At 40.7% G+C, this 25,613-nt stretch overlaps 1 protein-coding gene across 1 annotated transcript in view; it reads right to left on the bottom strand.

The window, feature by feature from the left end:
* LOC126248720 (uncharacterized protein KIAA2013 homolog) overlaps window positions 1–25,613 on the bottom strand; it is a 210,011-nt gene that overhangs the window by 170,501 nt on the left and 13,897 nt on the right. The gene's annotated exons all lie outside the window — the stretch shown is intronic.

The raw sequence follows: 25,613 nt of genomic DNA, 5'->3' as shown, positions 1-25,613 counted from the left end.
AAGCTCAGCGGTAGTCCAACTCCATGACATAACGAATGTGGCAGATCTTACGGCAAGATGGATATAGAATGCACCGCGTAAGGCGTCCTTCCACAAACGGTACGCACTAATGCAAAAATTTGGAAATGGAGTGGTCAAACCCCTTAGGGGACCATCACATTAAAGGCCAAAACAGGTGAGACTCCTTTTAATCGCCTCTTACGACAGGCAGGAATACTGTGGGCCTATTCTTACCCCCGAACCCGCAGGGGGGAATGAGCAGTGTATATGATTTAATCTTCCATTGGTACCACTGCACAAAATAAAGCAGCAATAAAGTCATGCACTTCAATCTGGCTAACATCACTCTCAATAGATGATAAACAAAATTATGAATAGTGGTACAGAAGCTATGATTACTATGGGTGAGACCACTTATTAGCTTCAAAGAGGAAGCCTCAGCACAGCAAAGAACCTATGTAATTCTTAGATAATGTCCGGGCTTTCTGTATAAAGTAGCCATCACTATGTGCTGCAGTGTTAAATGTGAGTACTAGCTATACAACAATTGTCTTGTCAGGTGAAATAGAGAAGATGATACATCTGAGATTACCATTGCTCCCTCATTAGAGTATGAAATGGACTCTGTCAACACAATGCCACAACTATTTGTACAGCAAAAGCACAGTGCAGTAAGAACATCAGAACAGCCAAGAGAGTTTCTCTGCTCTGAATCATCACTGTGTACTACAATAAACTCGAATTGCTGCTCTAAAATATTGTGGAAATAAATCATTAAAATGTATGACCACTGGATCTACTTAGTCAAAACTAAGAAGTTGTAATGCTGGAAGATAAACAATGATATGTTATATAGGTTTGTGAAGTGTGATGTATCTTACAGAATAAAAATGTTACTGGCCTCAGTACGATTAGCACAGTCTTCAATAATCTTGTCTGCTACTGGTACACTGAATCAATACTTATAGCATAACACCAATTATATAACTTCTTCATGAAAACTTGCTTGAGAAAGCAACAGGAGATTGCGTTATTGGAATAAAAGAAATAATGCTGATGTAATTATTAGGTTACCAAAGTGTAAGATCTGTATGGTTACAATCAGACAGTAGTATCATGAAGACTGATGCATATTGTATTAATAGTGTACTTACTAGTGTAAGGCAGACTTAAAAGATTTAGTTGGTGATACATCTACACATGGAAGGGGATAATGATGAAGACCATGATAACCACTAACCAATATCATTGTTATAAGGAATTTTAATTTTTTATTTCTTTTTTTTTTAAAAAAAAAGACAAGGCTATGTACAATACAATAGTTGAAAATTCTACAGAAAACCAGTTCCTGACAGATTCACAGTTCAATTTCAGGAATTTTCTTCAGCCATCCCCACAATAAATTCCTTCTTGTTCAATATAGTGGAATCTTTTCAAATAAACTGTGCCATACGGTATCTTTCATAGGTTTAAAGAGTTTTGACAGTGTAGAACATAACAAAATAAATTATAATATTACAGAATAACAAGTAAAGTACAGTGTTTCTTTCAGTCTTATCTGAACAGAAGGTAACTAGTTAGCACCTAACTAAGGTACTGTATGTCACCTGTTCCATGAGGCTCCATATTAGAGTTTAATATTATCCTTACATACATTAATTAGTTGCCCTGAACTGTAGTATATTTGAAATGGATTTGATTGAGAAGTTTAAGTTACTCTATTAAAATGTGTCCCACTAATAAAGGGGCAGCAAAACCCCAGAAAGGGGTAATGATTTGCATAACAATGTATTCACGGACAGTCCAGTGCCGGCCGATGCTAAGTTGCCAAAGAACTGTAGTCTCAACACGATGTTTTGCATGAGCACAGTCATGCAGTTGCAGAATCAAACTACTATGTCATCACTTCCTCCATCCTGGGACTGTCAAATCAATAAAAGTATTGTCAAAGAAACAAAATAGACAGCAGAAATGACCACTATGATGTTCGTCAGGGGTGGAAAAAAGAGAACGGATTGATAAAACTATAAAGTACAGGTAAAGTACTGTAAGGTGAAGAAAGAATGACTGCAAAAAATAGCTGAAGGCCCTCCAAGGAATGACAACTGGCAAAAGATACATCTTCTGCATTTGAGTGGCAAATCTGTAATCATTATAAATGTCTAATGAGATAGTCAGGTCAATAAAAGCATAACAGTAAATAAGGCAGCTTGGTTGGCTGGTTTAAAAGAGGGGGGAAGGGACTAAGCTACGAGGTCATCGGTCCCTTGTTCTGAAGGAAACAATGCCACAAGGGTGCGAATAAGACAATGAGACTTATGACACAAAACAGAATGAAAGGAAAAACTACAACAACTGAAGGGCAACAAACACTTAAATGGACAAAAGGGGACAAGAAAACCACAAAAACGTAAGAAACAGCAAGAAGAGGTTAAAACAAGAAAGCAGGTTACCATGGCTGGCTGACCATGAGGATAAAAAGGGAAAGCCAGTCACTCTGCAACACAATAAAACCTCCACCTTGAAAGCACTAGGGTGGAGGACACACAGGGACAAATAACATGTGCTAAAACTTAGAGCAAATGATAAAACTCACCCCCACGAATAAAACGTAAAACTAAAGCTGCTGTTGAGGCATTGTCACCCAACACCGAAGGTAGGGTGATGGGAAAGTTAAAAGTCCGTCGCAGAGTGGCTAAAAGTGGGTAGTCCAGCAAGAGATGGACAACCGTCATTCATGAGCCACAGCGATACCGAGGTGGGTCCTCGCGATGGAGGAGGTAACCATGCGTCAGTCACGTATGGCCATTGCTGAGCCAACAGAGTCCCTGCAAAAAGGCGCGCACGGAGGTCTTTCACACATTCATAGTTTCCTTAATGGCACACAGCTTGTTGTGCGTACTGAGGTTATGCCATTCCGTCTCCCAATGCCGCAAAACCTTGTGGCATAATACTGAACACAGCTGAGTTTCAGAGAAGCCGATCTCCATAAGCAGTTTCAGCGTAGCCTGTTTGGCCAGCCTGTCGGCAAGTTCGTTGCCTGGGATTTCAACATGACCTGGGGTCCAGACAAACACCACTGAACGACTGGAACATTCCAGGGCATAGATGGACTCCTGGATGGTCACTACCAAAGGATGACGAGGGTTGCACTGGTCGATAGCTTATAGGCTGCTTAAGGAGTCAGTACACAGGAGAAATGACTTGCCTGGGCATGAGCGGATGTCGGCAAGAGTATGACATATGGCCGCCAGCTCTGCAGTGAAAACACTGCAGCCATCTGGCAAGGAGTGCTGTTCTATATGTCCTACATGGCAAAGCCAACGTGACCATCAGCCATCGAGCCATCAGTGTAAACCATTTCATGGTCCCGGTACATGGAAACAATCGAGAGGAAGTGACAGCGGAGAGTCGCAGGGTTGACTGAGTCCTTAGGACCATGTGAAAGGCCCAGGTGAAGCTATGGCCTAGGTGTACACCATGGAGGTGTTCATGAATGAACCTCAAGTATAGGTCACAAAGGCAATGACTCCAATTTGGAGAGAGGGGATTGCACATGAACTGCACTTGTAAGCCCTGACCTGGGTCGCCAATGAGGGAGATGAACCACTGTGGGTGGGGAAAGGAGACGGTAATTCAGATGCGCAGGACAACTACGAACGTGTGCAATGTCACTGGAGAGAAATTGCACACGCCTAACCTGCAATGGAGGGACTCGGCCTCCACCAGGACACTGGTCACTGGACTCATCCTAAAACCTCCTGTCGCTAGGCGAACGCCACAATGGTGCACTGGGTCTAGTAAACGCAACGCTGAGGATGCCGCCGAACCATAAACCACACTCCCATACTCAGGGCGGTATTGGACAAGGGTTCTGTAGAGCTGCTGTAGCATAGAGCGATCTGCACCCCAGTTGGTGTTCCTCAGGCAGTGGAGGACACTGAGGTGCTGCCAGCACTTCCGTTTAAGCTGACGGAGGAGAGGAAGCCAAGTCAATCGGGCATCGAAAACCAGTCCTGAGAACTGATATGTCTCCACTACAGTGAGTGGATTGTCATTAAGGTAAAGTTCTGGTTCTGGATGAATGGTACGACGCTCACAAGAGTGTATAACACATGACTTTGCGACCGAAAACTGGAAACCGTGGGCTAGAGCCCATGACTGCGCCTTGGATGGCTCCCTGTAGGCACCACTCAGCAACACCAGTACTGGAGCAGCAGTATGAAATGCAGAAGTCATCTGCATACAGAGAAAGTGAGACGGATGGCCCCACAGCTGCTGCTAAAAATAGAGATACACTCAATACGGACCCCTATGGGACCCCACTCTCCTGAATATGGGGGGAAACTATGGGAGGCACCAACTTGGACACAGAAAGTATGAAAGGACAGGAAACTGTGGATATAAATCAGGAGCAGGCCTCGGAGACCCTACTCGTATAATGTGGCTAGGATATGATGTCACCAGGTCATGTCATACGCTTTTCATAAATAAAAAAGGACGGCAATCAGGTGTTGGCAACTGGAAAAGACTGTTCGGATGGCAGACTAGAGGGACCCAAAATTATCAGTGGTAGACCGACCCTGGCAGAAGGCATCCTGACATGGAGGCAGTAGGCCACGTGACTCTGGGACCCAACCCAACTGCTGACACACCATACATTCCAGCAGCTTAAAAAGAATGTTTGTGAGGCTGAAGGGCCAATAGCTATCTACATCAAGCGGGTTTTTACCAGGTTTAAGCACCAGAATGATGGTGCTCTCCCGCCAATGCGATGGAAATACGCCATCGCACCAGATCCAGTTGAAGATGATGAGGAAATGTTGCTAGTCAGATGAGAGATGTTTAATCATCTGACTGTGGATCAGATCTGGCCCAGGAGCTGTGTCGGGGCAATGTGCAAGGGCACTGAGGAGCTCCCGCTGTGTAAATGTGGTATTATAGGGTTCATTGTGGCGTGTACCGAATGAGTGGACTTGCCTTTCCATCCGCTGTTTGAGGGTGCGAAAGGCTGGGTGGTAGTTCTCTGACATAAAGGCTCAAGCTCGATTATATCCGCTACAGTTCCTGTAATATCCCTTATAACTGCAGAGGGCTGGGATCCACATTGCCGGGAACCAGGTTTCCTCGAGGGCAATGCAGAAAGAAGGTGTAAAGCTTAACAGTTGCTGTAGCTCAACCAGGCGGTGGAAAAAACCATAGCAATTCCACTGGAGGAATATGTCATTGCGAGACTGGGGAGGCATGGAACATTCAATGAAGCAGTTTACGCCTCAGGGTCAACTGCTGCCACCGACTTATTGCCTGAGCAGTCTATTATCTATTGTGTCTGAAGGTTCGGCGAGATCTAGGTCCTCAGCAGACGCCAGAATCTCCACCTTATCCCCAGTTGCAGAACTTGTAGGTAGCACTGGTGTGGGTGCCCGCACAATTTCCTTGGTCTCAGGGGTCTTCTTTTTGGACTTTTCTTGCTGCTCCTTGGGTTTCTCTAGCTGGGAGGGCTTCACTGATTCAGTTTCTGGGACTGAGGATGATCGTGAAGCCCTACAACCAGCTGCTTTTGGGCACTTCAGCCACTGGCGGGCATCATCTTTCCCATTAGCAGAAATCTGGGAAGGGAGTGACCCAAGAAACCCCTTCCTGGAGAGAGGAGCCTAAGAAGACTTACGCTTCTCCGGCTGTGAAGTGGGGACTGGTGTCCCCGATGGTTGGGAAAGGGGGGGGGGGGGGGCAGTGCACCCGACGTAGGTGGTGTGGGAGGAACGGGGGAGGGGGGGGGGGGAAGTGCCCCCACCATCAAGGGGGCATCTGTAGCCTTCTGGTTCTGAGAGCTGAAGATGGTGGTGGTGGTGGTGGTGGTTAGTGTTTAACGTCCCGTCGACAACGAGGTCATTAGAGACGGAGCGCAAGCTCGGGTTAGGGAAGGATTGGGAAGGAAATCGGCCGTGCCCTTTCAAAGGAACCATCCCGGCATTTGCCTGAAACGATTTAGGGAAATCACGGAAAACCTAAATCAGGATGGCCGGAGACGGGATTGAACCGTTGTCCTCCCGAATGCGAGTCCAGTGTGCTAACTGAGAGCTGAAGAGCTGACTGGAATTCGCGGAACTGATGGGACTACAACTGTTCTCGTAGCGGCAGCGTATGAGGAGGTCATAGCCACAGGATATAGGCGCTCATATTTTCTCTTAGCCTGCCTCAGTGTAGGTCAATCGGTCCAGGGTATTGCATTCCATGATTTTCCTCTCTTTCTGTAAAATCGTGCAGTCTGGCGAGCAAGGTGATAGATGCTCTCCACAGTTGACACAGATGAGAGGCGGGGCACATGGATTATTGGGATGTGATGGATGTCCACAATCTCGACATGTGATGCTGGAAGTACAGCGGGAAGACATATGGCCGAACTTCCAGCACGTAAAGCACCGCATCGGGGGAGGGACATATGGCTTTATATCACAGCGGTCCACCATCACCTTGACCTTCTCGGGTAAGGAGTCACCCTCGAAGGCCAAGATGAGGGCACCAGTGGCAATCTGATTATCCCTCGGACTCTGATGGATGCGCCGCATAAAATGAACACCTTGCCACTCTAAATTGAAGTGCAGCTCGTCGTCAGACTGCAAAAGAAGGTTCCTGTGGAAGATAATACCCTGGACCATAATTAAGCTCTTATGTGGTGTGATGGTAACAGAAACATCCCCCAACTTGTAACAAGCGAGTAAAGTCCGTGACTGTGCAGAAGATGCTGTTTTTATCGAGATTGACCCAGATCGCATTTTGGACAAGCCCTCAACCTCCCCAAACTTGTCGTCTAAATGCTCTACAAAAAAACTGTGGCTTCATCAAAACAAAGGAGCCCCCAATCAGTTCTCGTACATAGAAGGTACAGGGGTGAATAAGGTTCGCTGCCATCCTTAGCCTGGCGTTCCTCCCATGGTGGGGCCAGGGAGGGGATTGATTTAGGGTCGTACTTTCTTGCGTTGTACTGAGACTTGAAATGCTTAGAGTCTGCTGGTGTTTGATCACCAGCAAGTGATGACGTGGTACACTTCATCGCACGTCATCTGCCCTGATGCCCTCCCCATGGGCACCAACCAGCCACAGCAAAGGCCACCTGGCAGGATGGCCACTGCTGGGAGTCCCGATGCCCCAGGGTGATGGGCATCTACTGCTTGGCATATGTGCGGAGTTAACAGCACAGGAGTCAGCAGAGCGATCCCTGTGTTGTCAGGGGCCTACAACCAACAGGGTACATGGTGGCCCCACCACAACAGACTGGCTACCGTGCTAGATATGAGGTGCAAGGAAATCCATGTCACCGTTGGCACAAAAAGCGACACTGCATAGTGCATGGTGGAAAACGCACCCAGGAAGGCGTGTTCGCCCAAGAGGTGGAGAATGACTGAACAGCAGTGCGACGACGAGAAAGTGGGCTAAAGATCTCAAGGCACAATGGACATGATGCACCATATAAGGCGCCCTTCTTCAATTGGCTCGCTCTTTGGGAAAATTTTGAAGAATGGAGGTCAAACCCTACAGGGGACCATCACATAAACGCCAAAACATGTGAGGCACCTTTTATTCGCCTCTTATGACAGGCAGGAATACATCGGGCCTATTCTAATCCCCGGACTCACAGGGGGTAATAAGGTAGCATTCTTAATTAAAATCATGAGAGATGTAGAATGCAAAACAAATTATAAGGTGGGGTTAGGCCAACCCACCAGCCAGGGACAGCCAGATCCCGTCCAGGACAGACTACAGCACGAGGTGACCCACCACCATAAAGGATACTGTATGGCTTTCAAACACGATTATACAGGCCACATGGTTCGATAAAGTGTAAATCTAGGAACACTGCTTAGATGTCATCAGCTGAAATTGAGAGTGATGAGTCAGTTACCCTCAAGTGTTTGCCTTATTGCAATAAAAGCAGCATACTCTATTAAAATGTGTTCCATGGATAAAGGCACAGCACAACTCCAGAAAGTGTTAGTGACTTGTTTAACAATGTCTTCAAGGACAGTCTAGTGTCGCTGATGCAGAGTTGCCAAAGAATTGTAGTCTCAACAGAATGTCATCTTTCATTATGTATAGCTTGTTGGTGGTTGCTTCAGCATATCACTCCCTACAGCATGATGCTAGAATTTGTTGGTATATAGTGTCTTCCATAGGTCAGAGCCAGGTATCGAAAACTTCTTATGTAACAGAACCCAGTACACTGTTCTTGACGGCGAAGACAAGGGGATCGTCAGGGGTGCCCCAGCGGAGTGTGAAAGGACTGCTGCTGTTTTTTAAACACATAAATGATCTGGTGGGTAGGGTGAGAAGCAATCTTGCAGCTGTTTACTGTTTATGCCGTAATGTACAGGAAGGTGGTGGCATTGAGTGATTGTAGAAGGATACAAGATGACTTACACAAAATTTCTAGTTGGTGTAATGAATGGCAGCTAGCTGTAAATGTAGAAAAATGTAAGTTAATGCAGATGAGTAGGAAAAACAAACCTGTAATGTTCAAATACAGCATTAGTAATGTGCTGCTTGGCAGAGTAACGTTGATTAAATATCTAAGCATAACACAGCAAAGCATTATGAAATGGAAAGAGCATGTAAGGATTGTAGTAGGGAAGGCAAATGGTCGACTCCTGTTTATTGGGGGAATTTTAGGATAGTGGAGTTCATCTGTAAAAGTGACAACATACAGGACACTAGTATGACTCATACTTGAGTACTGTTGAAGTGTTTGGGATCCGCATCAGGTCGGATTAAAGGAAGACATCGAAGCAATTCAGAGGCTTGAGGAGCACTACTGAGAAAATTTAGAGAACCGGCATTTGAAGCTGACTGCAAAATGATTCTACTGCCCCTACCGTGCACTACACATAAGAACCATGAAGATAAGATACGAGAAATTATATGGACGCATATAGACAGTCATTTTTCCCTCACTCTATTTGTGAGTGGAACTATTAGTGGTAGAGGGTACCCTTCACCACACACCGTGCAGTGGCTTGCAGATTATGTAGATATCTTTAATACCAAGGTGTCCTTTTTTGGTTAACTCCCTTAACTAAATGATCTGCAAGTTCATTTCCTGGGATTTGGGCATGACAAGGGGCCAGAAAAATACAATCGGCCTTCCATTGTTTTGGAACCCAGATAGAAGGTCTTTAACGGACAATAGGGGTGGGTGTCAGGGGTAGCAATGAGCTACGGCTTATGAAAAACTCATTGTGTCACTGCAAATTATAAAAGACTCATATGAGCAGGTGCAGGTTTATTTACTACCTCACATAATGACTAACAGTTCTGCAATAAAGACACTACAGTCCTGTGGTAGAGAGTGATGTTCACTGCTGAGTGTGTGTGCGCAATGGCCTAAACCCATTTGGCCATACATCAGTGTAAATGATATCCAAACTCTGAATTCATTCAAAAAAACAATTACCACAGTCTGTTATGCCTTTTGGCCTGAAGGATACAACTAAGAAAAATGTACACATGAGACCCAATGAAGGAGTGTTTGTGAGAATGATCACATGATCACGAGGGAGGGTTCAAAAAAGTCATGTGTAGATTAGAGAGAATGAGTTTTAGACAGGCTGATATTGTGATACCAGAATGAAGATGTTTTTGCAGATGTTATGTCTTTTATCTGGGAAGACAATATCGTTGTTTCATGGAAATCGTAGTTCAGTAATAGTTTGAGCTGTCACATCCCTTAAAGGAGTATTCCTACCTCCATCAGTATGCCATATATGGGGCTACACTGAAAGGTGCTGGTTTTAAGTCTGATCCCATTGGATCTAAATGGCCTTGCACAGATGGAGCTGTCAATTCACAGACCAGGCTTCTGTAGTCCGAATGGGACAGTTGTAAAAGGATGGAGTGACTGGCATCCCAAGAAGTGTTGCTGAGGCAGCATAGAGCATAAAGTACTATCAGGAAATTCTCTTTCAGCTTGTGTATATAAGGCAGCCAAGTCAGCTCAACATAAAAAATAGTCCTAGAAAGTGGTATGTTTCTACTGCCTTAAGTAACTCTACAGACATGAATCCAACACCCATCACAGTAGATCAGGTTTATATGAAAAGTATGCAGACAATGAAGAGCCAGAAAGAATCTATGACAAGATAAAAGAAATTATTCAAGCATTTAAGGGAGTTGAAAATTTAACTTTGATGGGGGACTGAATGCAATAGCAGAAAAAGGATGAGAAATAAAAATAGCAGGAGAACATGGACTGGGAGAGAGGAATGAAAGGGAAAGCTGTCTGGCGCCATTTAATTATTGCTAACATTTGATTTAGAACTAATGAAAGAAGGCTGTAAACATAGCAGAGACCTGGAGACACTAGAAAGTTTAAAATATATCACATAATGGTCAGAGAGAGACTTCAAAATCAGATTTTAAAATGCTAAACATTTCCAGGGGCACATGCAGACTCTGGCCATTATTTACTAGTTATGAACTGCAGAGTAAATCTGAAGAAATTACAGAAACATAGGGACTTGTGGAGATGAGGCCAGTATATGTTGAAACAAACAGAAGTTGTTGACAGTTTCACAGGAAGCAATAGGCAACAATTGACTGAAATTGGTGCAAGGAACATAACAGAAGACAAAAGGGGTAGCCTTGACAGATGAAATCAGATAAGCAAAAACACAAGTATCAATAAAAATCCTTGGATAATGCACAAGATATTGAATGTAACTGATGAAAATAGAAAATAAATCAAATGAAGCAAATAAAAAGGAATATACGCATCTAAAAAATGAGATGGACATGAAATGCATGTATACATCTGATCTAAAGTATTCAGATACCTATTAGTGGGGATTGATATGGCGAGTGCCCACCCTTCACCTCTATGATGCCTTGAACTGTAGTGGGGACACTGTCACTGAGCTGTCTGAAAGTATCTCGAGGAATGGCAGCCCATTCTCCTCAATAGCCAAAACCAGGGATGGTACAAATTTTATATTTTGGGGTCTTAAGCTAAGTTAACAGTCTAACTTATCCCAAAGGTGTTCCACTGGGTTCAGGCTGGGGCTCACGGTAGACTAGTCTATTTCAGAAACGTCACTGTCCACAAACCACTGCCTCACAGATGCTGCTTTATGACAGGGTGAATTGTCATGCTGATACAAACAATCATAACCTCTGAAATGTACCTCTGGTGTATGCAGCACACAATGCTTTAAAATGCATTCATATCCTTCCACATTTAGCATTTTCTTAAGTGCAATAAGGGGACCACAACCTAACCTCGAAATTTAGCCCCATACCGTACCACCACCACTTCCTCCATACTTCACTTTTGGCACCAAACAAGGTGGCACAGTAGTTGGAACACTGGACTCTCATTCAGGAGGGCAGCAGTTCAAACCCACCTGCAGCCATCCAGATTTATGTTTTGCATGATTTCCCTAAATCAGTACAGGCAAATGCCAGGGTGGTTCCTTTGAAAGGGCACGGCTGGTCTCATTTTTCATACTTAATAAAAACATTCTGAACTTGTGCTCCATCTCTAATAATCTATATCGATGGGATGTTTAGTCCTAATATTCCTTCAGTGTTGGCATTACACATGATGTCAGGTAATGTACTCCAGGTATTGGTCAAACCCAAACACTTCCATAAGATCGCCACAGGGTATAACTCATTTACAATTGCTCTTTATGTCATCTCATGTGTCACTTAGCACTGACACACAAGTTTATGGTTAGTGAGGAGCTGCTCAATCACTGTACCTAATTCTTTTTAACTGCTAGCTGGACTGCTGGTAGCACTTTGAAACTCATGAGTCATTCCTTTTGCCCCTCCTTTTTCTTTACAAACACTGTTTGCAATGCTCAAAGGTTCCTGTCTGTCAGTACATGAGGCATGCATGGTCCTGGATTTGCTGTGGTTGTTCCTTCACATTTACACTTCACAAACACATCACCACTAGTTGACATTGCAGCTTTAGAAGGGCTAAAATGTCCATGGTGGATCTGTTACTTAGGTCACATCCAATACATCCAATGACTAGTCCTCGTTCAAAGTCACTGGCCTCTCCTAACTGACCCATTCTGCTACGACTGCTTCTCTACTGACAACAAAATACTCTTTCTCTCCTTTTATAACGGCGGGTCCACCTCTCATGACATCTTGTCAATTCTGATTTATACAGAGATTCCCAGATACTTTTGATCAGATAGAGTATATGTAGGGGAAATATGGGAGTCACCTAGAGTAAAATTAAAGAAACCTTTAGAAAAAAGATAAATACCAGTGAGAATATAACAATTTCAGATGCAATCCAGTACTACACAAAGAAAAGAAAGCTGTGTATACAGTACAGAAGGGCTATACAAGGGAAACGAACTTGAAGACAATATTAAACAATGAGAAGAAGTAGTAAATGAAGATGAGATGGGACACAGTTATGACACACCTAAGTCAAAACAAGTTTCCTGGAGTAGACGACATTCCATCAGAATTATTTGGATCCTTGGGAGAGCCAGCCATGGCAAAACTATTCCAATTGAATTCAAGAGATATGAGGCAAGTTGAACACCCTCATACTTGAAAAAGACTATAACAATTCCTAGTACAAAGACGGTTGGTGCTAACCTGTGTCAATATTACCAAACTATTGGTTTAATAAATCATGGCTGCCAAATATTGATATGAATTATTCACAGAACAATGGAAAAATTTATACAAGCCAACCTTGGGGAAAACTGGTTTGGGTCCTTATCTTATAAGACTAACTGAAGGAAGGCAAACCTGCATTTATATTATTTGTAGACTTAGAGAAAGAGAAAGATTCCGCCATTGTTGACTGGGATACACACTTCAAAATTCTAAAGGAAGCAGGGGTAAAATACTGGAGGGAAAAGTTATTTATAACTTGTACCGAAACTAGCCTGCAGTTGTAAGGGGCAAAGAGCATGATGAGGAAGAAGTAGCTGAGAAGGGAGTGCAACACAGCTGTAACCTCACACTATGTTATTCAGTTTGTACACTGAGCAAGCAGTAAAAGAATCAAAGGAGAAATTTGGAGTAGAAATTAAAGTTCAGGGAGAAAAAAAAAGAAAAAAGAAAGAAAGAAAAAGACGAAAAAAACACTGAGGTTTGTCAATGACATTGTAGTTCTGTCAGAGACAGCAAAGGACTTGGATGATCATTTGAACAGATTGGATATTGTCTACAAAAGAGATTATAAAACGAATATCAACAAAAGTAAACAAGGATAACAGACTGTAGTCAAATTAAATTGTGTGATGCTGAGTGAATTAGATTAGGAAATGCACTAAAACCTGTAAGTAAGTTTTGTTATTTCGGCAACAAAATGACTGATGATGGCTGAAGTAGAAAGAGAGAAATCAAATATACATTTACGTGTTAGGAAATCTTTTCTGAAGGTATTTATATGGAATGTAGTCCCATAAAGAGGTGAAACATTGATGACAAGAAGAGAATAGAAGCTACTGAAATTTGGTTGGTACTGAATCAAATTAGGCGCAGCTTCACTAAAAAAAGGGGTCAGTTGACAGGACACATTCTGAGGCATCAAGAAGTAGTCAGTTTAGCAATGGAAGAAAGTGTGGGAGGTAAAAACTGCTGGGGGAAAGACTTGAATACACTAAGCAGGTTCAAGTGGGTGTAGATTCGATAGATACGCAGAGATGAAAAGGCTTGCTCAGGGCAGAAAAGGGTGGCGGGCTGCAGCAAATCAGTTTTCAAACTCAAGACCACAACAAGAACAAGTAACTTATTATGAAAATAGATTTGTGAGTGGGTGGACAGTTCAGCAATGGCAGAACTGCATTAGCCATGTTTTGAAATAGTGAACTGCATGCCACTGGTGAGGGCCAGTAGTTGGTATTGTGAAATACTTACATTTGAAGATTTGTAGACGCAGAAGCCATCAACATACAGGAAATATGAGACTGTAGGGCCTATGGCCTCTATAAAACTGTTAACTGCTATTAGGAAAAGAGTTCTGCTTAGAACATAGCTTTGTGGAACTCTGTTGTCCTGCACGTGGGGAAGAGTGTGAGAAGTGCCTACTTGAACATGGAAGGATTAATGAGAGAAAAAAAACTACAAATAAAAATTTGGAAGGCACCTCTAAAGTCCCCTCCACGTGGTGTAGTAAGAATACAACAGCAGATTCCTGTGAGAAGTGGCGACTTGAACATGGAAGGACCAAAAAAAAATCCAGCTAAAAATGAGAAAGGCCTCTTCATGTAGAGTACTGTAGTAAGAATACAGTGCTGCCGTGTGAATATCATAGGCTTTTCATTGCTCGGTAGAGAGAGAGAGAGAGAGAGAGAGAGAGAGAGAGAGAGAGAGAGAGAGAGGGGGGGAGGGGGGGGGAGAAGAAGAAGAAGAAGAAGATGGGTACAAATGAAGGCTGTTCTGATAGTGGATTCCATGCAGAATATGTGCTTGTTGCCAGATTGGCCCTCCCAAATTCCACACATAATATCTGGTAGAAATCCCTTAGTCTCAAGAGTCCAAATATGTCATATAGTCACCATCTGTTCAAACTGCTTGCATAAAACAAATGATAGATGTCCACTTCATCAGAGCTCTTTCCAAAATGGTTTCAAACTCTCTTTCCAAAATGGTTTCAAACTTGGGTAACGACACTTTCTCTCCACTGGCAGGAAATTCATCCCCATGGCAGATGTGATTACAATGTGCAAAAATATGATGTTTATAACCTAGCTGAAAATGACGTAGCATCTAGTTATGTGTCTGATCAGTGTCTGGGGCTGTGTCGTGACTTTTTGCCACTGTACTGATGAGTTTCCATTTATTGTATGGCTAATTTTATGTTTCTGAAGATGGGGAATGGAAGGATAGGTAAATACTCTCTGTGCATCTTTTATTGAGGTGGATGGTGGGAGCATAACATTCAGATGATGAGGCTTGGGCAAAGTCTGTTGTTAGTTATTCAGCAAGGATAGTGGTGGCAATACTGGATGATGACTGGTGTCCATAAATGAAGCATAGTTTGTATCAAATTTGAGAGGAAAAAGTATGGGACTAAGCAGTAGTTACACATCTTTCCCAACAGTAGTTCTTGTATTTTTCAGTTAGGTAGGGATTCCAGATTCGAAGCCTTTTGAAGGTAGTAAGTGTACTCCTCAATGGATGTCATTCATGTAGCTGTAATGCATGGTATGTCACTTATTCCTAAGGAGGGGAGTTCAGGAATGAAAGAAATGTGAAACTATGACAATTGGCATGGTAGGTGTTACAATGGATATCACTGCAGGAAAGAAAGACTGACCAGAAAGTAATCACTGTCACATAATTCATCATGCACTTTTCAGTAAATGGACAGGAGAAAGCTGAGGCTACAGACTGGTAGATCGTTAGCTTTGAAGGTACCATATGAGTAGGCTAGAGTGAGTGGGAGACCCGGAGTTTAAAACATAATGATTAAAATTTTAAAATATCTGTTCTAGTATATTACATTGCTGAGAGATTGTGGGCATTAAAATCCTCTGAGATGAACAGAGGTAAAGGTTGTCACAAAATCAAATCATTGGTCAGCTGGTGTGTGATCTCTCAATCTGGAGGTAAATAACTGTTACAGAGTTTAAGATCACTGTGTGTCCATATACATACAGCTATCACTTCCAATGAACTATTAACTACAAGCTGTTTACTAAATTTGGTCTCATAGATCGATGTACAAACCCACCTGACACTCTCCTAGGGTCAGCTCAATTATTGTAATATGCTTTGTAATGGGTGAGATTAGAATAGTCTGCAGCAAACTGGGTTTTCTGTAGGGCAATACAAGCTACTGGGTGAAGTGTTATTCGTTGCTTAAGCTCATAAGGTGGTGGCTGTAGACACCTCAGTTCCTTTGGATAATAACTGTGTGCATCTTTGAAGAAGGGGGGAGTGAAAGCAATGAAAATTTATTTTGCAGCTCAATGTGGGTCTATTCCACCTATTGTGGGGGATCGATTTCAATTTAAATAGTTTCTGTAAGTGGATTTTGGGGGACACAGGATGTTTGAGGTTACTAGATCCATCCTTTCCTTCAGGTGTTTCTTTTTTTGAGGGGGTGGGGATGGGAGGTGGGGATTTTAGTCCCAGTTGGGAAATATCTGTGTGGTTTTGTGTAAAAAAGAAGAATGAGCCAACCTATAGCCCATTTCCCACACCTCCTTCAGCCAACGGCTGTCGTCAGGGCATGAGGTGATGGTGCAAGTTATGGAAGTGTATTGTAAATACAGTCACTTTCTACTACTGTGGATAAATGATTGAAATTCCAATAAAATTTTCTTGTGTTACTAACTACATCAATTCACAGGGTGGTTTAGGAAGTATATTCTTTTCTCCCACTTCATCTATCTTGTGACAAAGTGAGAGAACAGACACCATGTGGATTCACATAGTTAGTAACATGAGAAGATTTTATTGTACTGACATGGCATTAAAAGCTTTATGTGAACAACTGAAATATCAGACTAAGTGATCAGTGGTGACGACTGGGAACATGTTTATAATGATGACTGAAAGAGAGAAATAGTTCCTAAATGCTAAAAGCATTTGACACCTTTGTGCATGAAATGAAATATTGGGATGTTAAATACATTAAGCAAGGACTTAGAAGTCGTTTATCAACAGCAGTTCAGTTATATGCCATGTAAAAACATGTGTTCCTGTATGCATCATGTGATGTGATGCAAATTCTTGTTTTTTTTTTTTTTTTTTTTTTTTTTTTTTTTTTTTTTTTTTTTTTTAGCGGGGGGGGGGGGGGCAGGGGGCTGATGGGGGCGGGGGACGTGCATGCATGATAAAAGGGTTTCAGCATTCAGAAATTATCCCACACATGAAGAAACTAATAGAAATGAGAGGATTTCTGTTTTGTACTGGATCATCATATACACATTTCCAGCCCTGGAAATGAAGTCCAGAGAACAACAGCTCGAAACAGAAAGAGAAAGATTACTGGGTAATGTCTATGAATAATGACATCATTAGAGATGGAGCACAAGCTCGGAGTGGGGGAAAAATATGGGGAAGGTGATTGGCCATGACCTATCAAAAGAACCGTCCTGGCATTCCTTTAAGCAATTTATGAAAATCATGGAAAACCAAATCTGAATGACTGGGTACAGAATTTGAATTGACATCCTCCCAAATACGGCTCGAGTGTACTGGGCCACCTTAATAAGTACCTCAAATTAGAGTATGAGCAATATCAAACAAATAAAATACAAGTTATTTATGAAATTAACAAGAACACAAAGAAAACATATCATGGTATAATAAGACTCCATAAAAGATACAAAATAAAATAGATTCATTGGTGAATTTTCCTATAAAAATCTAGTTACATATAAAGACTGAATGAAAAGATTCAACTCAAGCTGAAACTGAAAGCAATGTGGAGGCTATCCACTAAGTCCCACTATCATTTAAAAAATATATAATTTGCATAATATTAGAGATGGATAATTTTAGTTTGTTGTAAAACATTTAGCAGGTCTAAAAGTTTGATTTCTCCTTTGTTGCAGATTTGACTTGGAGTGCATCAAAATGGCAACAGTAAAGAGGAAAGTGGTGTCTGGCACGCAGAACCAAAATCTGTGACAGTGGTACAGCGTAACTGTTGCTCCCAGTATGTGAGGACACCACTGGGGAAAACAAGCATCATGGGGTGGTCCACAAACTTTGAAGAGACACGCAGTGTCAAAGACGTTCTTCAAAGTCGACGTCCCTTTGTGTCACTAGCATGTATGGACAGAGAGCAAGCTGCATTTCATTGCAGCCCCTAGAAGTCAATTTCCTGTGCATCATGTGCACTGGAGGAAGCAAAATCAATTGCCCAACTTTCCTAAGAGGTGGACAGATCATGATAGTCTCATCTCATGGCCCTCGCGCTCTCACAATGTCACACCATTTTACTACTTCTTGTAGGGTGACATCAAGAATCGTGTGTGCATAACATAGTCAATGATACTGGTAACCTTTGCACACAAAACAATAAAGCAAACAGAATGGTCGAAGCCGCAATGCTGATCCTTACATGGGCAACACTCGAATATCACCTCAATGTTCTACTTATGATGAGTGGGGCGTAACAGAAGAAAGTTTCAGAGCTGCAATACATTTTACAGCAAATCACGATGCTTTATCTCTAATAGTTTCAGAGTTAAGATTTTCTGAAATAATAATGGGACTTCATGGAAACCCCATATTTTAAATGAAGGATATACAGAGATAGAAGTTAGAGGTGTGTTTACTCAATATATGTTGTAGCAGCTGACAAATTCAAATACTAAAACACTCTAATTCAATAGGCTAAAATATCTCTTCACTTTTAACTGATAGTTTACTTAAGCTTCTTACAAACACTAGAGCAGCACACAGTTTATCACTTCCTCAGACAGCAAAAAGCGAAAGGGTTCATTACTACCTATTCTATAGTACACAAATTACATGTGACTCTCAATAGAAGAAAGAGTAAATGTAATTATAGTACCAAACTAGATCAAATTAAAAACAAAAATGTCAGGACAGAAAAAATTCCAATAATTATTTCAGCAGAAAAAGCCTCTTTATAAGGGGCACTAAAACAATGTACAAGATGATCATATAAAATTAATCTCTAGGTAGGAAACTAGATTCTATGAGAAATAGACATTTACAAAGCCTATGTATCATCCAAATACAGTACTAGAAGATCCTGGGGGGAAAACAAACTTTGACGTCCAAGCATTTTACTTTTCCAGATTTTTTAATAGTGTACATGCTTTTTGCTCTTTTGATGATACCTGTTAGGATTTAACAGTATTGTTTGTAATGCAGTCTGAATTATTGATTACAGCTAGTGTTCTGCAATTAGTGTCTACAATCTCCTCAGTGCACATCCCAACTAATGACCACCATTGACCCCCAGTTTTGTGTGAATAACACATATTTATAAATATTAGAAGAGAAGCACCTACTTTGAAAAATAGCCCTGTTTTTTCCATTTCAAATCACATAAAAAATAGTGAGCTCACTGCTCACATAGAAACTGGCCTCTCCTTCACATCTCATACAGGAAATACAATGCATTTCATAAAGTGAAGCAGAATTTCATAAAGTGAAGCAGATCTACAGTAAGGACCAGATACAATTTGTACTAAATGACACACATCTTTAAATGTAATTTTTCTCATTCAAGTTACTATTTTGAATCTACTGCAAGAAACAGAATAATCTTTTGAGAGAATACAAGTAGTGTAAATACAATATTATTACTCAAAAAACTATTATTAGAAATATGTGTAATATTAAGCTAGAGTGTCATGCTGACGTTTATTCAGGGATCTAAAAATTTTAACTATTCCATGTATTTATTTTTATTGACTATTTGTCTTTATCTGTAACAATGTAGAATTATTTGTAGGAAACAATTTTCAACATATGTATGACACAAGAAACAAAGATAATTTCATGTTGCCAGTTCATAGACTAAAACTCTACTCCCAGACACCTCAATACACGGCTACGAAAATTTATAATACGATAAAAATGAGAAACTTTCACAGTAGGAACCTGGGTTTACTGAAGATAAAATTACCTGCAATTCTAGTGCAAAAATGTTATTTTTCACTCATAGCATTTTTAAACCATGACAATACATCATATGTATCTCTGTTACATTACTCATACTGACAATTCTCCTGCACTTTAAATCAATGATTTGTGTATGTACATCATGAGACAATACAATTCTGATCCTGCACGAAGACTTCACACGTGAACAATATTTCTCAGTACCAAAGACAGTGAGTGTATTTATTGCATCTTTATTGATCCACCCAATTATTCAATGTACAGAAGCGAACAACATAATATAAGACAAGCCAAGCAGATGATATGAGAACACAATATTGTTTCATATAGCATCACACTGAAGATGTGTTACACATGGATAATTCCACATCGGTTCTATACAGAAAAGAAGCATTTTTAACCTGATCATCTGAGATATCTTTCAAATTTGGTGCATTCAATGCTCCAGATAAGAGATGGAAAACTAACAATTTGCAGAGGTATATGACAATTGTGAAGAAAGTTAGAGGCCTGCAAAGTTTAGAAATTGTATGACATTTACATGTGTCTGTCTCAACACAAATAACTATAATTCTGGTTCTAATCCAGATACAGCAATGACACTAATATTACTGAAAAGCTAATGAGAAGAGCTTTACAATGATATGCAATCAGAATTAGAATTTTATTGTCTCGTGACATACACTCATAATTGATTTACAGTACAAGAAACTCCTCAGTATAAATAATGTAACAGAGATACATACAATGTGTCAAATAACAACCAGTCTTAATTTTAAAAAATCATTACACTTTTGTTTCATCATTCTACAATGAAATCTTCTTCTTCATGTAAAAATTCCATGAGTGAACACTGATATTTTTGCATTAGGATGGCGCATAATTTTATCTTCAGTAAACTTAGTTCCATACTGTGTAAGTTTTTCAGATTTAATTTGTTATAAATTTTCATGGCCCTGTATTGAGAAGTACTGAAGTAGAGTTTTAGTCTATGAGAGTGTAACATGAAATTATCTTTGTTTCTTCTGTCATGAATGTGTTGAAAATGGTTTTCTATAAATATTTCTGGCTTGGTACAGATAATGACAAACAGATCATAAATGTAAATGTGTGGACTAGTTAAAATTTTCAGATGCCTGAATAAAGGTTGGCATAACACACTATGCTCAATACTACATATATTTCAAATAATAATTTTTTGAAGTAATAAATATTTTCACTATCTGCATTGCCCCCAATAGATTATTCTGTACTTTACAATAGATTCAAAACAGCTGTGATAAACAACTGTCCTAATGTCCATGTCACTTGTGTAAGACAATCATTGCAAAGGCAAGACTGTTCGGTTTGTCTGCCAAGTAGCTTATATAAGAAGACCAGGATAAACATTTTTTTCTGTAAATATCCCCAGAAATTTGACAGATTCTGCTTCCCCAAGTTTCTGATTTTTGTGGGTAATTTGGAAGTCACTTGATTTTGATTGTTTGGTTTTACACTATGTGAGTGGGGTTTTTTACAAGTTTAATTTTAATCCATTTACATCAAACCAATGTTCTAAACTATTTAGAATGTCAATGACTGTTTGAGGAATTTGTTATGTGGTCTCACTTTCAATGAGTACAGATGTGTCTTTTGCAAATAAAACTGAGTGGGATGTTATAAAATAAAAACAAGATTGGGCCAAAGACAGAACCTTGTGTGGCTTCCTGTACAATAATTTTCCATTCTGAGAAACAATTTCCTGTAACTGATGTTACACCAACCCCTTTGCTTTCTATCAGCTAAAATATGATTTGGACCATTCCAAAGAACTACCACTTATTCCACATACTTCTAATTTATGTAACAGTTGGGAGTGGTTTACACAGTGACAAGCTTTCATAATGTCACAGAAAATTCCTGTGACTTTTTGGAATTTGTCCAGAGATAAGCAAATTTTCTGTACAAAATTGTTGATGGTACGCATTGTACTCTTTCCTTTCTGGAAGCAGAGCTGATTTAATGTGATAATATTAGATTTTGCCATGAAATTTTGGACCTGTATTGCAACAACTTTTTAAAATACCTTTGCAAATATTGGGAGAAGACTTATTGGTTGACAGTTCCTACATCTTCCTTTCTTTGAGCACTTCTTCAGTAATGGCTTTCCTATTGTGTGCTTTAGAGCATCTGGGAAGCACCCTTCTTCAAACGACTGGTTTATTATTTCAGACAGAGGTGCTGATATTATACTAGGAACTGTTTTCATTACTCTAGTGGGTATTTCATCCCACCCAGTCAAATTTTTATTTTTGGGGGAGACTATTACTTTTTCTACACCTTTCGCTGTAATTCACTGAAATGTAGATAGAACTTGCCTGTTATCCTGGTTGAAACTGAAGGGTTGGACATTACCTAGGTAACCACTTACACTAACATCTGATTTGGATTTGATACCTATATTAATTACGGAAACCTGTGGACTGTCATCTATTACACCAAGTTCCGAGTTTATGACTGACAATACTGCCTTTGATTTATTTATATGGTGCAGAATGCATATTTTGTGTACCATTTGTCTTGGTGCCTTTACCACCCCTCCAAATACAGTTTTATACCTTTTTACACAGTTTACAATATCGAAATTTGTATTACTTTTTAGATCAGTATGTAATTGCCTTTTTCTGGCACTTCACACTTTTATACCAGCAATTATCTATTTCAATTTGCTTGTAAATTTTTTATGGCAGACGGTAGGGTGAAATATTTCACTAAAACATACAAAAAAACTCTCAAGAAATCTGTTATAATTTACTTTTTTAAGCCTATAACAGGGTGTGTTTCTAAGAATTTCCACATTCAAGACCATTGTCCTTGACCTTTGCCCTTCAATGTCTCAAAACACACCACAGTCATTTTTTTTTAATATATTGTGTAGCTCCAACATGCCACTAACACACATTATTTTTAAAAAAACATAAGTAATATTGTACAAAAATGTGGTTTATATTACTGTAACCGTATTACGAACCATTTATATATAGTGTACCTTCAATGAAAAAGTAACAAAATTTGGTTACACCTTGTTTCACAAGCTGCCAATTAAATTTTTAATGTTCACCAAATCTGTTGGAAGTACAGAGTATGTCCTTCCAGTTTGTATCACTGGATCTAGTCTTGCGAGAATGTCACATCTTCTGATAACATAAGTATCCGGTATGGCAGGAAACACAAATGATGGAGATGGTCTATAAGAATGCGAGAAGCTGGCCTGTACCTTATCTGTTAAGTTTGTAAGACATACACAACTCGCCAATGACTGTCATACAATTAGTCAGTTTCATGTTCCATGGATCATTTTGCATGATAGATCGTAATGATGTGGAATGAGTCATTTTACATTTGTTGTTGTTGTTGTGGTCTTCAGTCCTGAGACTGGTTTGATGCAGCTCTCCATGCTACTCTATCCTGTGCAAGCTTCTTCATCTCCCAGTACCTACTGCAACCTACATCCTTCTGAATCTGCTTAGTGTATGCATCTCTTGGTCTCCCCCTACGATTTTTACCCTCCACGCTGCCCTCCAATACTAAATTGGTGATCCCTTGATGCCTCAGAACATGTCCTACCAACCGATCCCTTCTTCTGGTCAAGTTGTGCCACAAACTCCTCTTCTCCCCAATCCGATTCAGTACCTCCTCATTAGTTATGTGATCTACCCATCTAATCTTCAGCATTCTTCTGTAGCACCACATTTCGAAAGCTTCTATTCTCTTCTTGTCCAAACTATTTATCGTCCATGTCTCACTTCCATACATGGCTACACTCCATACAAATACTTTCAGAAAAGACTTTCTGACACTTAAATCTATACTCGATGTTAACAAATTTCTCTTCTTCAGAAACGCTTTCCTTGCCATTGCCAGTCTACATTTTATATCCTCTCTACTTCGACCATCATCGGTTATTTTGCTCCCCAAATAGCAAAACTCCTTTACTACTTTAAGTGTCTCATTTCCTAATCTAATACCCTCAACATCACCCGACTTACTTCGACTACATTCCATTATCCTCGTTTTGCTTTTGTTGATGTTCATCTTATATCCTCCCTTCAAGACACCATCCATTCCGTTCAACTGCTCTTCCAAGTCCTTTGCTGTCTCTGACAGAATTACAATGTCATCGGCGAACCTCAAAGTTTTTATCTCTTCTCCATGGATTTTAATACCTACTCCGAATTTTTCTTTTGTTTCCTTCACTGCTTGCTCAATATACAGATTGAATAACATTGGGGAGAGGCTACAACCCTGTCTTACTCCCTTCCCAACCACTGCTTCCCTTTCGTGTCCCTCGACTCTTATAACTGCCATCTGGTTTCTGTACAAATTGTAAATAGGCTTTCACTCCCTGTATTTTACCCCTGCACACCTTTAGAATTTGAAAGAGAGTATTCCACTCAACATTGTCTTAAGCTTTCTCTAAGTCTACAAATCCTAGAAACGTAGGTTTGCCTTCCCTTAATCTTTCTTCTAAGATAAGTTGTAAGGTCAGTATTGCCTCACGTGTTTCAACATTTCTACGGAATCCAAACTGATCTTCCCCGAGGTCGGCTTCTACCAGTTTTCCCATTCGTCTGTAAATAATTCACATTAGTATTTTGCAGCTGTGACTTATTAAACTGATAGTTCGGTAATTTTCACATCTGTCAACACCTGCTTTCTTTGGGATTGGAACTATTATATTCTTCTTGAAGTCTGAGGGTATTTCGCCTGTCTCGTACATCTTGCTCACCAGATGGTAGAGTTTTGTAAGAACTGGCTCTCCCAAGGCCGTCAGTAGTTCTAACGGAATGTTGTCTACTCCCAGGGCCTTGTTTCGACTTAGGTCTATCAGTGCTCTGTCAAACTCTTCACGCAGTATCATATCTCCCATTTCATCTTCATCTACATCCTCTTCCATTTCCATAATATTGTCCTCAAGTACATCGCCCTTGTATAGACCCTCTATATACTCCTTCCACCTTTCTGCTTTCCCTTCTTTGCTTAGAACTGGGTTTCCATCTGAGCTCTTGATATTCATGCAAGTGGTTCTCTTTTCTCCAAAGGTCTCTTTAATTTTCCTGTAGGCAGTATCTATCTTACCCCTAGTGAGATAAGCCTCTACATCCTTACATTTGTCCTCTAGCCATCCCTGCTTAGCCATTTTGCACTTCCTGTCAATCTCATTTTTGAGACGTTTGTATTCCTTTTTGCCTGCTTCATTTACTGCATTTTTATATTTTCTCCTTTCACAAATTAATTTGTATATACACTGATGAGCCAAAACATTATGAGCTGCTTAATAGCTTGTCAGTCAATCTTTGGAACGAAATACATCACTGATTCTGCATACCGGGGATCTGACAGTTTGTTGGTAGGTTTGTTGAGGTATGTGGCATTAGATAACTATGCAAGGGTCACACAATTCATGTAAATGGTGGCCCGCTGATTTGAGTATGCACTTATGGCATCCAATAGTGACCCGGATGGGTTCCATAGGATTTACATCACGTGAATTTGGTCACCGAAACATCAATATGAGTTTATTATAATGCCCCTCAAACCACTGTAGCATTGTTCTGGCTGAGACGCACAGACAATTATACTGCTGTAAGGTGAGATCGCCATCAGGGAAGACAACAAGCATGAAGGGATGCAGGAGATTCACAGCTATTAGCTTGTCTTTGATTGCTACCACAAGTCCCATGCAAGCAGAAGAGAATGTCTCCCACAGCACAGTACTGCTCCCACCAGCCTGCATACACGACACACTGCATGTTTTGAGCTGTCGCTCACCTTGATGACAGAGTTTGTGGTGACAACCATTGACCTAGTGTAGCAAAAATGTTACTCACCCAAAGAGCCAACACATTTCCATTGATTGATGGTCAAATCCCGATTGTCCCGTGCCCACTGGAATTGTAACTGAGGATGTCGTTCAACATGTGGACACGTAGGGGTGGTCCGCTGCGGAGCTCCATGTTTAACAATGAACAATGAGCAGTGTG

This window comes from Schistocerca nitens, chromosome 3 (genome assembly GCF_023898315.1).
Source record: "Schistocerca nitens isolate TAMUIC-IGC-003100 chromosome 3, iqSchNite1.1, whole genome shotgun sequence".
Taxonomy (NCBI): Eukaryota; Metazoa; Arthropoda; class Insecta; order Orthoptera; family Acrididae; genus Schistocerca; species Schistocerca nitens.
The sequence above is the reverse complement of the archived record's forward strand: the minus strand, read 5'-3'. Positions and strand labels throughout refer to the sequence as shown.